Here is a 14329-nt window from a genome sequence, read left to right as displayed (position 1 = left end):
TGGTATCAAAACAGCTAGATTCAGTTCTAGACTGGGACAGACATGAAAAACTGGTTTGATCCTTCTGTGTACGGTCATGTAGAATTAAATCTGCCTAAATACTACTCTGTATCCCCATACCCATTGTGAATTGAAAAATAGCCAGAGGCTTCTAATCTCACAATCGACTAATACCATCACTTATTATCAGAATAATAGCTGACATTTTAGTTCTTAGTAGGTGACCTGTCCTGTTCAAGTACGTTACATGCCTTACTTCATGTGATTATATTCAGTGAAAGTGCTCAAACTCCTAACCACTGTTAGTTTGTGCCTCAGTTTCTCAGAGTTAAATGGAATGGGTTTATTTAGCCTTCTTGGCTAAACAAGATGAATTATGGTATTAATTATAACAATAATAAAGAAGTGACTGCATTAACATTTTAGTCATGCTTTTCAGTTCTCAGTATACTTTTCATATAGAAGCTGACCCCAATTTCTGTAAATATAACTTTCTAACTGCCAGCCTTTTTGGGCACCCCTAAGCTGACACGTGACATCTCTGGCTATTGCTAATGGTGCTGGTTTATCAGCATCATCACTAAATATTATATCTGAACAGTGAGGTTAATTATGAATTTAATAATATAACTACCCTTAAACAATCAGAGTATAACCTAGTCTGCCCTCGATGTCTGAGGATTATTCAACCAATCATGAATTGCATAGTACTGTAGTATTTATTTATTTGTTTATTTATTTTGTCTTTTTGCCATTTCTTGGGCCGTTCCCGCGGCATATGGAGGTTCCCAGGCTAGGGGTTGAATCGGAGCTGTAGCCGCCAGCCTACCCCAGAGCCACAGCAATGTGGGATCCGAGCCATGTCTGCGGCCTACACCACAGCTCACGGCAACGCCGGATCCTTAACCCACTGAGCAAGGGCAGGGACCGAACCCGCAACCTCATGGTTCCTAGTCAGATTCGTTAACCACTGCGCCACAACAGGAACGCCTGTAATATTTATTCTCAAAAAAATCCACATGTAAGTGGACCCACACAGTTCAAACCCATGTTGTTCAAGTGTCAACTATATTTTTAATCTAAGAATGAGAATTCCCTTTAAATGAAGGAGTTGGGAGTTCCTACAGTGGCACAATGGGATTGCGGCGTCTTGGGAGCACTGGGACACAGGTTTGATCTCCAGCTCAGCACAGAGGGTTAAGGATCTGGCATTGCCGCAGCTGTAGCTTAGGTCGTAACTAAGACTCATGTTTGATCCCTAGCCCGGGAACTCCCTATGCCACGGGGCAGCCAAAAAAAAAAAAAAATGGATATTCATTTTCTGCATATTACTTTACTACAAATACTTTAGTATTTGATTGGCATTTATTTGGAAATAGGAGAATGCCTGAACATTATCTCAATTCCTCTTTCCCAAATGCTGTGAGGTTGATATTATTTTTATTCTTATTTTCAAGTGAAAATTGAGGCTCTCAGAGGTTATGTAAATTGTCCAAGGTAGTAAGGAGAGGGCTGGAATTCAGGTTCTTGGAATCCAGTTTCACTTTTTAAATCTACACTGTCAATTAAGGTAGCCACTGGCCACATATAACTTTAAATTTTAATTAATTATAATTAAATAAAATATCAAGTTTAGTTTTTCAATCACACTAGCCACCTTTCAGGTACTCAATTGTCACATGCATGGGAGTTCCTGTTGTGGCTCAGTGGGTTAAAAACCCAACATACTGTGCATGAGGATGTAGGTTCAACCCCTGGCCTCCCTCAGTGGGTTAAGGATCTGGCGTTGTCGTAAGCTGAGGCATAGGTCGCAGATGCGGCTCGGATCCCGTTGCTGTGGCAGTGGTGTAGGCCAGCAGCTGCAACTCAGACTCGACCCCCTTGCCTCTTTCACATGTCACAGGTGTGGCCCTAAAAAGAAAAAAAAAATAGTCACATGTGGCTACTGTTTACCTTGTTTGGATAGTCCAGATACAGAATATTCCAGCATTGCAGAAGATACTATTGGATAGTGCTGCTTTAAGCCACAATATCTCTTTTTGGTATGTTGACACATTTTCTCAAAATATATTGCATTTCTGTTAAAGTAATATGGATTTAAAATTTTGCCATAAAATCTCATTTATTTCAAGTTTATTCATTTGCATAGCACCAAGTTAAATTTGATCTGCAAACTAATAATATAGATAAGAGTCAAGGAGACATTAAATGCACTTCAGAGACCAAAGATTTTAAGCACCATCAAATAACTCCAGAAGCTCTCACTTAGATGCAAGCAATTGATATGCTAATTATACATTTTTAATTTATTCATTATAACCAAGATCCCCTAAAGTGCCCTGGTAGGAAATAATGTGGCTAGCTAGTTCTTTCTGCTATTCCTAAATTTTATGTAAAATCATCTCCTGCTAACTTACCTTCCTCTCTTACTTTGGATAGTAAATTGGTAGCATAGAATACTTTGATGCTGAAAATTTTACTGGCTCAGGATCTAATTCCTTGCTTCTTCCACTATACCCAAAATTCCCTGGCAGGAGTGCTCCTGTGGGCTCCTCAGAGAGCCTGGTACATGGGAGGGGTTCCAGAAAAATCTCTTGATTGGCTCATAGAGACCGTTCTTTCAAGATGCCACTCAATGGAGTTGACTCTGATTTTCTACAAAGAGTTCATGGATCAAAATGAAAACTCTCTCTGTCTTTCATTTCTTCTTTTCCCTTTACTAGTCTTTGCTGCAAAGTCTTCATGCTGAGATAAGGGCTTCCTGTTTGTGAGAAAGAGATATTTACTGGGCATTCAGGGGAGGGGTGGGGGTGAGAGATGTTTGCTGGGCATTCAGGGGAGGGGTGGGGGTGAGGAGTGCCATCCAGCCCCAGGATTGGAAATGAAATCTGCCAGCTCCTTCAGAAGGAACAGTTACCTTCCTAGGGCACTAGTCATGGGTTAGGTCGATCAGTCCTCGAATGTTTATGTTGAACACATTTGCTAAATATTGTGCTGGTTCCAGGTACTAGGATAGATGAAGAGAATTTTGGGTTATTTAGAGACGAATGGCACTTGGATTCCTAAATCTTTAGCTGAGGTGGCTTCTTGCAACTTGCTTGGTTTGACCATACCAAATATCAATGTCTTTTTAGAAAAAATAAAACTCAGGTCCTCAATTTAGCAGTAAGTTTCAAAGAATATGATTTGTCACTTCCTTATCTTCTTTAAGGAAAATGTGTATAATGTTTAATTAATAGAAACAACATAAGTGTATGTTGAATATTTAGTCTTTATTTAGAGGGAATTAAACAATTTAGAACCTTCCAAATTTCTGAGGTTTAGAAATCTGAGTATTTTTTCCCTGCCACCTGTGGGAACCAATCTTTGATTCGGGAAAGGCTAGAAAGAGATCTCTTTGTTATCAAGCCTTTGCCATCTCCTGTATCTGTGGCAGAGTCAGGACCATTGGAAAAACTCAACAAATGTGCCAAAAAGAAAACCACCTCAACTATCTGAGCATTTTTTTTCAAAGCCACTTAAAGGGAGAGTAGATGTTACATTTTTACTTTTTGTTCCAAAATGCCATTAGGTGCTTACCTGCTCAGCCTTCTGTAATTCCTGCACACAAATCTCAATATTACGGGAACAGGCATTTATTTGCACAGCCTTCAGCTAACTCAGCACAGTCCTTGTCCCCTTTGGAAACTGCATAGTAGACTGACCCAAGGGTCACATGTCCTCCTAACCCAATTAGCAGGTGTATCATCACTGCCATAGGCTGCTCTGCTGATACTTCTTACTCTGAAAGTTAACAAGTGATGCACATGCTCCATTCCTGAGACAAGTGAATGTAAAGTTCTTTAGAAGACACTAATGTCTGTCCCTAAACTATAGAGCCCCAGCCAGTGTGTTCCTCTAAGGCAAACCTTAACTATCTCACATTTAGGAAACCTCACTGGCTTAGCATGCAGAGAGATGGGAGTGAGAGGCTGGACCTGGGAGTGTTTGAAACCTGGGGTTCCCTTGGCCTTCCCAGCCCTGGGAACTGTGGGGAGAAAAGGAGTCTTACTGGTTTCTCTTATTTTTTCCCCTTTATTCTAAGGGACTTGGAGCCAGCTCCCAAATAACATGGAGTAAAGAATGCACAAGAACTGGCATAAAATTAATCTTGCCCCATTCTCACAATGAGACCTCATAATGTGAAGACATATTCTTTATTTCAGTCTGGCCCCAGATATTAGGACATTTAAAAATTTCTCTGTCTTTCTGCAAGCTACAAGCTACAAATCCCCTCTCCCTTTCCCTCTGCCCCCACCTCTCTCTCTCTCTGTCTCTCTCTCTCTCTCTCTCACACACACACACACACACACACACACACACACACACACACACACACAGGAAAAAAAGGAATTTTAAAAGTTGGACCATATGGCACAGGACAAAACAAAAAACAGTATCTTTTTCAAAGCTGTCTTTCTCAGTTCCATTAAGTCATAAACAAAAACTACAGAAGCATCATTCATTCATTCATTCATTGTTTTTTTTAGGGCTGCACCCACGGCACATGGAATTTCCCAGGCTAGGGGTTGAATCGGGGCTGTAGCTTCCAGCCTATGCCACAGCCACAGCAACACAGGGTCTGAGCAGCCTCTGTGACCTGCACCACAGCTTATGGAATTGCCAGATCCTTAACCCACATCCTCATGGTTACTAGTCTGGTTTGTTATCATAGCTGAGCCACAATGGGAACTCCTGAGAAGCATTTATATAATTCTTTTGAAAGCAAATATGAGTATGATGAGAAATTTTTTTTCGGCTACACCCACAGCATGTGGAAGTTCCTGGGCCAGAGGTTGAATCCAAACAGCAGCTGTGACCTGTGCCACAGCTGTGGTAATGCCAGATCCTTAACCCATTGCGCCGAGCTGGGGATCAAACCTGTGCACTACAGAGACACCAGATCATTAATGCACAGTAGGAATTCCAAAATGATATTTATTTATTTTTTAAATTTCTTTTTGGCCACACCTGTGGCATATGGAATTTTCCAGGCCAAGGATTAAACTTGTGCCACAGCAGCAACCTGAGCTGCTGCAGTGACAATGCCAGATCCTTAACCTGCTGTGCCACAAGGGAACTCCTGATTAGACTTTTTAACAGTACCATTATAGTCACTAAAATAATCAATCCTTGAGAGTTTGCCTTACATAATGTTTTTACTCTATATATTCTTCGAGAGTGGAAACATCACATTCATATTTGGTTCCTGATGGACTATAGATATTTAATAAATGTTTGCTGAATTAAGTGAAAAGAATGTATATCTGTGTTTACTTTGTATTCTCCTTGCCCAGGAAGAGTCTTGAGTTTGTCCATCTAAGGTCATCTCTAGGTCATGTAGGAGAATGATTGAGTTTCAGCCCAGCCTTTCAGACAGATCTGTGTTGCATGGATCAACTTCAGTTTGACTCTAGCCTCTACATTGATTGACATGAACACTAGCAACAAAAATGTCATCATTGTTTATAAGGCTTTCCACCCCAAATCCTGCCAGACTCCGAGGGTTGCTGTAGGTTTGTGATATCTGAAGACCAGGTGGGACTTACTTAGAGATACTAGAGAGGGTAGACTCACTCTCTACAGCTCTTCCTCAGCTTCCCCCCAAATGGGGAGAGCTGGATCAGCCTCCAAGAGACATGGGTAAGACTTGTATCACATCTGTCCCATATATTCTTTTCTGTGTGGCTACCCTACTTTTCCTTAGGATGGCAACTGAAGGACTTTCTTAAATATCACACGAGGAATTCAAGACGAAATGGAGCATTATAAAATAATTTTGTAGGGTTTTCTCCATTATACATGGTAGGAGAGAGTTATAATCCCTGAGAAGCATGGAAGTCTTCCTACCCTATACAATGTATACCAGTAGGTCAATTAATTGAAAAATAACATAGTTATAATGGAAACTTGTTTTTTAAAATGATAAATATATACATTAAACATTTTATTTAAATTTAAAATAAATATACTATTGATTTTCCAATCCTTTAATTGGGCCACCGATTAGAACTCTGTTTTCCTTTTTTTCATTAGGCATACACATATGCAATGTCTCTGATTTCCATTTTTAGTTTGTTCTAAATTAAGTGAAAACAAGATACTTTCAAAACACTCTTGAGTATAGAATCCTAGATTGGGGGGGGGGGGATTTTGTTGCCTTTCTTTTACAGTCATCTTGTTGTCACCTAATTCAACAGCAATTTTATTTTATTTTATCATTATATATATATTTTGGCCACACTCATGGCATATGGCAGTTCCCTGGCCAGGGAAAGAATCAGTCACACCTTTGACCTATGCCACAGCTGCAACAATGCTGGATCCTTAACCCACTGCACCAGGCTGGGGATCAAACCCGTACCTCAGCAGTGACCCAAGCCACTGCAGAGACAATGCCAGATCCTTAACATGTTATGCCAAAGTGGGAACTCCCTCAACAGCAATTTTAAAAAGTCACAAGGTTTATCTTGTCTTTCTAAAATAACTTAATTTCTTAAAAGAAACTCTTTTGTTCATCATTTTATCAACTTATATAACATTTAATTAAATTATATCACAATCACAAGTACAATAGGCATAAATGGATCTGGAAAGAAGTTTAGTTAAGTCTTAGAAAATGTACTATTCAACTGGAGGAAGCAAAAGTATCCAGGCATTCTCAAGAGTAGCTTACCTACTTAGCCAGAAGTCTTAGGACACTTAGGGGAAATGGAGAGTGTTGGTTAATTCTGCAGGTTAGTTCATGTAGAGGTTGTTTAAGGGAATCACTACTGTGGCCTTTGGGGCATAAATTGTTACTATAGTAATCAGAGCAGGAAGGAAATCTTTTGTCTTCCATGCTTCAGGGGTACTACATTATTTAATGAGCACCTACTTTGGGATAGGTATTCTAGAGACTGAAAGAGTCACTCTTTTAATGATATAGAATGGAACCATACAAAATCTATGGGATGCAGCAAAAGCAGTTCTTAGAGGGAAGTTCATAGAGATACAGGCCTTCTTTAAAAACAAGAAAAATCTCAAATTAACAACCTAGGGAGTTCCCGTTGTGGCTCAGCGGTTAACGAATCTGACTAGGAACCATGAGGTTGCGGGTTTGGTCCCTGGCCTTGCTCAGTGGGTTGGGGATCCTGTGTTGCTGTGGCTGTGGTGTAGGCCAGCGGCTACAGGTCCAATTAGACCCCTAGCCTGGGAACCTCCATATGCCACGGGAGCAGCCCAAGAAAAGGCAAAAAGACAAAAAAAAAAAAAAAATCAACAACCTAACCCACTACTTAAAAGAATTAGAGAAAAAAGAGCAAATAAAACAAAGTCAGCAGAAGGAAGGAGATAATAAAGATGAGAGAGGAAATAAATAGAGATAATAGAAAAAATAAAAATATATATAACTCACATTTTAAAGTGTGTAAGTCAGTGAGGTTTTTTTTTTGGTAAACATTTTTTGAGGGGGGGGGTAAAACTTTTTTTCACTAAGTTATGCAACCATCAACCCAATTTAATTTTTCATCATCCCTCCAAAGAAGCCGTTAACATTCTTTTTTTTTTTTTTTCTTTTAGTGCCACACCTGTGGCATATGGAAGTTCCCAGGCAAGGGGTCAAATCGGAGCTCCAGCTGCCACAGCCACAGCAATGCCAGATCTGAGACGCATCTGCGACCTGCACCATATCTCATGGCAACACCAGATCCTTAACCCACTGAACAAGGCCAGGGATCAAACCCACATCCTCATGGATACTAGTCAGGTTCGTAACCTGCTGAGCCACAATGGGAACTAGGCGGTCATTCTCCATTCCTTTCCAATATCCCCAGCACCAGGCAAGTACTAATCTACTTTCTGTCATATGGATTTACAGTACGTGGTCTTTTGTGTCTGGCTTCTTTCATTTAGCATGTTATCAAGGTTCAGTCACATTGTAACATATTTTGTTACTCTGTTCTTTTTTGTGGTCAAATAACATTGCATTGTGTGGCTCTACCACCTTGTTTCTCCATTCATCAGTCAGTGGACATTTGAGTGGTTTTCACTTCTTGGTTATTGTGAATAATGCTGTTATTACATTCGTGTATAAGTTTTTTTGTGGACATGTTTTCAATTCTCTTGGGTATATACCTAGGAGTGGAATTTCTAGTTCTAATAGTTAACTCTACTTTTAACTTTGTGTGTGTGTGTGTGCTTTTTAAGGGCTGCACCTGCAGCATATGGAAGTTCCCAGGCTAGGGGTCGAATCAAAGCTGTAGCTGCTGGACTACACCACAGCCACAGCAACGTGGGATCTGAGCTGCGTTTGCCACCTACACCACAGCACATGGCAATGCTGGATCGTTTAACCCACTGAGCGAGGCCAGGGATTGAACCTGCATCTTCATGAATACTAGTCGGGCTCATTACTGCTGACCACAAGAGGAACTTCCTCTACTTTTAACTTTTAAAGGAATTTCCAAACTGCTTTCCAAAGAGGCTGCACCATCTTACATTCCCACCAGCAATGTGTGAGGGTTCCAATTTCTCCATATACTCACCAATAGTTGTTATTTTCCATTAAAAAAAAAAAACTATACCCATTCTAGTGGTACAGAGTGGTATCTCATTGTGTTTTATTATGGCCACATGGGGAAGTTCCTGGGCCAGGGATCAAACCCATGCCACAGCAGCAACCTGAGCTGCTGCAGTGACACCAGATCCTTAACCCATTGAGCCACCAGAGAACTCCCTTATTTTGGCTTTGATTTGCATTTCCCTAATGGCTTATGCTGTTGAGCATTTTTTTAGTGTATTCATTGGCCATTTGTATATCTTCTTTGGAGAAATATCTATTCAGATTCTTTGCCCATTTTCAATTGTACTCTGTGTCTCAAAGATCCATCTTTGCCCTAAAACAAAATTTCTCAACCTTGGTAGCATTGACATTTTGGAGTGGATAATTCTGTGTTGTGTGGGGTTTTCCTGTGCATTGTAGGATATTTAGCAGCATCCCTGGTCTCTACCCACCAGATGCCAGTAGCACCCTCCAACTTGTGACAGTCAAAACACTGCAAAATCACCTTGTGGGGGAGGGGCAAAAAAACTCTCCTGATCAAGGACCACTGCTCTAAAAGATCCTTCTGTGTATCTAATAAACATATGGAAACATAACTCAGTTTTAGTGGAGTGGTGGAGGCAGAAGCTGGTCTGAGTGGGTGGAAGATGGTATAAGAAAGTGGAAGGACCCTGGGGGTATGAACTGATTTTCCCAAATCTGGCTGGTGAGTTGATTGACAGCATGAGAGATAAATATCACGGTTACAAGTGAGAATTAGGTAACATTATGAGATAAACAATACTTCAGCATAATAACACACAATGAGTTGTAAGACTGTATATGAAGGTATCAACAGTAGGGTTTATCTAGAACTCCTTACAGGACTTCTGAGAAAGGGAATTTCCTGTGAGCTGGTCTCTGGGGGCACTGTCATCCTTTGACCCTGCTGAGCATGAAGCCCAATTAACTGTTAAGTGGCCTTTCCCTTAGCTCTCAGCTTCATTTCTCATGTTAGTCTCACCTCTCAGTGGCGATGTGTACACAGTTGTCTCAGACACAGATGGTTGGATTGTAAGGAACAGCACCTACTAAGCTAGTTTTTTAATAATGGGGAATGCAAGAGGCTGTCTAAGAGAATCCACAGAAAGCTGAAAAGCGGGCCTTAGCAAGGTCAGGGAGCCGAGCAGCTCGAGAAGCGCTCAAAAGGGGTCATTTTTGGGACATAGTTCCTCTATTGCTCTGCCCACAGCTCAGCTCCTGACCCATTCAGTCTCCATCGCTTTCTAATTCCTAAAAGAGGGAATCTGAGGATCTGAGAAACTATGAACTAGGCCATGGCTTGGCTGTCTTAATCGAGGGTCTTAACCCAATTCGCTGGGCTGAGGGGTGGGACAGTTTTCATAGCACGGATGGGGATGGGGTGAGGGAGAAATAAGAACCGTGTCATAGGAGTTCCCGTCGTGGCTCAGTGGTTAACAAATCCGACTAGGAACCATGAAGTTGCGGGTTCGGTCCCTGGCCTTGCTCAGTGGGTTAAGGATCCCGAGTTGCTGTGGCTGTTGTGTAGGCCAGCGGCTACAGCTCCAATTAGACCACTAGCCTGGGAAACTCCACATGCAGCGGGAGCAGCCCAAGAAATGGCAAAAAGACAAAAAGACAAAAAAAAAAAAAAAAAAAAAGAACCGTATCATAGATCCTTAAGCCAGTCCACCACCTGTACAGATTTTGCCCCACTTTTTACCTTCTCAAACATTTTTACCCCACTGCCTACTCCCCTAAATACACAACACATCTCACAGAAATGGCCTTAGCCTTGTTTGCGAGTTGAATACACAGTTACCACCACTTTTTAAATTTAAATTTTTATGTTTGTTATTGAAATGCGGCTGATTTACAATATCGTGTTACACAGTCACCACCATTTACCTAACGCTTTCCTTCAGTGCCTGTGGTACTATGGTCTTGACCTCAGGTGTCCTGACTTTAGAAAGGGGATGGTGGGGAATGGGGGGGATTACCCAGAATATTTTTTCTTTAGTAATGACATGGTAGGCAAATGTCGTATAAACTGAGATGGGCAGTTTTAACAAGAGAAATATATCTGTTTAGGGAGCAGTGTCTGAAACCTCTTCATCCCAATGCCTCCCCATTGTATAAGGGTTGGGAATAAAGACCACAGAGCTGTTGGGAGATGGTACATCCTTCCCACTAGTTAATAAAGTGATGCCCTGCCTTCACAGTCTATTAATTAAGAAGGTAGTCAGTGCATATTTCAAGTTTGCTATCTGAAACTCAAAGGCAATAAAGTCAGAACACTACTCAAGATTTTTTTTTTCTCATAAAGAAGTGAATAACAAATTAGGGCCACAGAGATAGAGTAATCACATTTTGAATGATTTCTCCTGAGCATGCTTTTAATAGCCTGTATGCATCAAATAAGAAGAACAAAGAAAGGCAAAGTTAATTACCTTGGAAAGTCTTCATAAAGTTGTAGCCACATTAGGAGTTCCCGTTGTGGCTCAGTGGTTAAAGAATCCGCCTAGGAACCATGAAGTTGCAGGTTCGATCGCCGACCTCGCTCAGTGGGTCAAGGATCCAGTATTGCCGTGAGCTGTGGTGTAGGTCGCAGACGCGGCTCGGATCTCGTGTTGCTGTGGTTCTGGCATAGGCCGGCAGCAACAGCTCCGATTAGACCCCTTTGCCTGGGAACCTCCATATGCTGCAGGTGCGGCCCTAGAAAAAGACCAAAAAAAAAAAAAAAAAAAGGTTTTAGCCACATTAGCTCAGGGTTTCTCAGTCTTGGTACTGCTGGTATTTGGAGCCAGATAATTCTTTGTTGTGGGAGCAATCCTGTGCATATTGTAGGATATTTAGCAGCATCCTTGGTCTCTAACCAGCAGATGCCAGTAGCACCCCTCCACCCAGGCTATGACAATCAATATCTCTAGACATTGTTAAGTGTCCCCTGTGGGGCAAAATCAGCCTGGATTAAAGACTGCTGAATTAACTACATACATTCCTTCTCACTTCTCATTCTTCCTTGGAGCCCTCTAGGGTTTTCTGTTTTAAACCCTTGGAACCCAACACTTCTTTTCTTTTCTTTTCTTTTTAAGGGCCGTACCTGTGGCATATGGAAGTTCCCAAGCGAGGGGTCAAATTGGAGCTGCAGTTGCCAGCCTACACCACAGCCATAGGAATGCAGAATCCAAGCTGTGACCCACTGAGCGAGGCCAGGGATCGAACCTGCATCCTCATGGATACTAGTCGGATTCGTTTCTGCTGCACAATAGGAACTCCCTGGAACAAAACCATTTCATATCAGGGCCATCTACATTTTACAGAAAATTATTTGAAAAGAAATTGACTGGGTCGAAATTTACTAGTCCATATGACAAGGGCTCCTTGCTTTTCTTCATTGAAAAGTAGTACACAGGAGTTCCTACCTCAGCACAATGGGTTAAGAACCTGACTGCAGCAGCTTGGGCTTGATCCTTGGCCTGGCACAGTGGGCTAAAGGATCTGGCATAGGTCGAAGATGCAGTTTAAATTCAGACTCTGGCCTGGGAACTTCCATATGCTACAGGTGTGGCCATAAAAGTAATGAAGAGTAGCAGGAGTTCCCGTCGTGGCGCAATGGTTAACGGATCCGACTAGGAACCATGAGGTTACGGGTTCAGTCCCTGCCCTTGCTCAGTGGGTTAACGATCCGGCGTTGCCGTGAGCTGTGGTGTAGGTTGCAAACGCGGCTCGGATTCGACCCCTGGCCTGGGAACCTCCATATGCCACAGGAGCGGCCCAAGAAATAGCAAAAAGACCAAAAAAAAAAAAAAAGAAAAAAAAGAGTAGCAGATGAAAATAACAAAGGAAGATGGTCTAACAAAGGTATTTATTTAAGGCACTCAGCTAAACAGTTTACTTATATTTAATCCCTACCAAATGCTCAGGGACATCATTAGCCTTATTGCACTGGTGAGGAAACGGACCCCTAAAGAGTTTAAGTGATTTGCCAAAGAACACACAGTTTGTAACTTGGCAGTAGAGCTGGAAGTCTGAGGACAGTTTGTGCATTGATACATATTGGCTCAGAATAGGCACTTAAAGTGCTCGACAGTTAATCAAGCAGTGACCAATTCTTATCTTTTCAAAATATACTTTTATTATGGAGCGTTTCAAACATATGCAAAATTAGACCAAACAGTCCCTTCCTATTTGTGCTGCTCATGTTCTCCTCACCTAGCTTCAGCAATGATCAGCTCATGACCCATATGGTTTCATCTAGAGCTTCTCAACATCAGCATTGTTGACATTTGAGGCTGGATAATTGTTATGTGTGCAGTCCACACACAAGACAAGGCAAGACCAAAGCCACATTCTGACTGGTTTGACGGTTAAAAGTACATTGAGTCGCTTCTGGATTCAGTGTATTACTTATGTAGACAGTCAAATGTAGCCACCTTCCTGTAGTCCTTGTCCCACACACCAAAAAGGACCACATGGAAACAAGAGGCCAGGGGAGCTCAACCCCCATCGCTGAGGAGCCCATTATTGATGACGACCGACTGGTTTTCTCCTCGTTAGCCCTATAGGGAGGGGGGCAGGGCAGGAAACGCTGGACCTCAATAACACCGAGGAGGCGATTAGCAACTGCCTTGTGACAGCATCTCAGGAGACACAGGGAAGCAAGTGGGAGATGCTTCAGAGTGGCTCCTAATAGGCTGCCCACCTCTCGTGTTCCAGGAAGAGCACAGAGCCTTCTGCCGACACTCAGATGCACTGCAGTTCAAGTCTTGGCCCGTGTGTACTATGTGGACATGATCAAGGTTGTCAGGGTGCCAGGGCAGAGCCATTTCCCCCACAGTGGAGGGCTGTCCTGTGCACTGTAGAATGTTTAGCAGCATCCTTGGCTTCCACCCACTAGACGCCTGGAGCAGTACTTCCCGAGATGTGACAACTAAAAATGTCTCCAGACATCGCTAAATGTACCTTGGGGGGCAAAACTGAACCCAGTTGAGAATTACTCATTTAGAGCCTTATCTGCTCCTCACATCCATATGATATATTTCATCCGCAAATACTTCAGTTTATATATATATATATATATATATATATATATATATATATATATATTTGTCTTTTTGCTATTTCTTTGGGCCGCTCCCGCGGCACATGGAGATTCCCAGGCTAGGGGTCAAATCAGAGCTGAAGCTGCCAGCCTACGCCAGAGCCACAGCAACGTGGGATCTGAGCCGCGTCTGCAACCTACACCACAGCTCACGGCAACGCCGGATCGTTAACCCACTGAGCAAGGGCAGGGACCGAACCCGCAACCTCATGGTTCCTAGTCGGATTCGTTAACCACTGCGCCACGATGGGAACTCCCAGTTTATATTTCCGAAAGTCTTTCAAAATATAAGCAAAATATCATTTTCATCCTTAAACAATAATTCTTTTAGAGCATCCAGAAACTGTTGAAATTTCTAATTGTTTCATTAACATTGTAATTTTTTACAGTGTTTTGAATTAGGATCCTAATAATATAGTCAATATACTGCAATTGATTGCTGTGTCTTCTAGATCTCATTTAATCTATAAGTTTCTTTCAATTTTTTGGCTGTAGAAACTGGGTTTTTCCTATAGAGTGTCCCACGATCTGGATTTTTTATCCCTTCTGTATTTCCTGTAAGTTTGTCTTGGAGCAAGGTTATGGTCAGGAGTCCCCACTGTGGTGCAACGGGAATCGGTGGTGTCTCTGCAGCGCTGGGACGC

The 14329-nt window shown here is 42.0% G+C and overlaps 1 protein-coding gene and 1 non-coding gene across 2 annotated transcripts in view; one reads left to right on the top strand and one right to left on the bottom strand.

Moving 5' to 3' along the window:
• The window catches only part of PCYT1B (phosphate cytidylyltransferase 1B, choline), a 137461-nt gene that overhangs the window by 1738 nt on the left and 121394 nt on the right, over positions 1–14329 (top strand). The window lies entirely within an intron of this gene.
• LOC146394509 (small nucleolar RNA SNORA12) lies at positions 3349–3492 on the bottom strand. Its single transcript, XR_014835940.1, has one exon. It is a non-coding gene; the product is annotated as a small nucleolar RNA SNORA12 (small nucleolar RNA).

The sequence above is a fragment of the Sus scrofa genome, chromosome X (genome assembly GCF_054392235.1).
Source record: "Sus scrofa isolate SSC_HxYL_T2T_F1_AM1 chromosome X, Sscrofa_HxYL_maternal_Yorkshire_Landrace_v2.0, whole genome shotgun sequence".
In the NCBI taxonomy this organism is placed as follows: domain Eukaryota; kingdom Metazoa; phylum Chordata; class Mammalia; order Artiodactyla; family Suidae; genus Sus; species Sus scrofa.
Note: the sequence above shows the minus strand (reverse complement) of the source record. Positions and strands in the feature narration are given on the sequence as shown.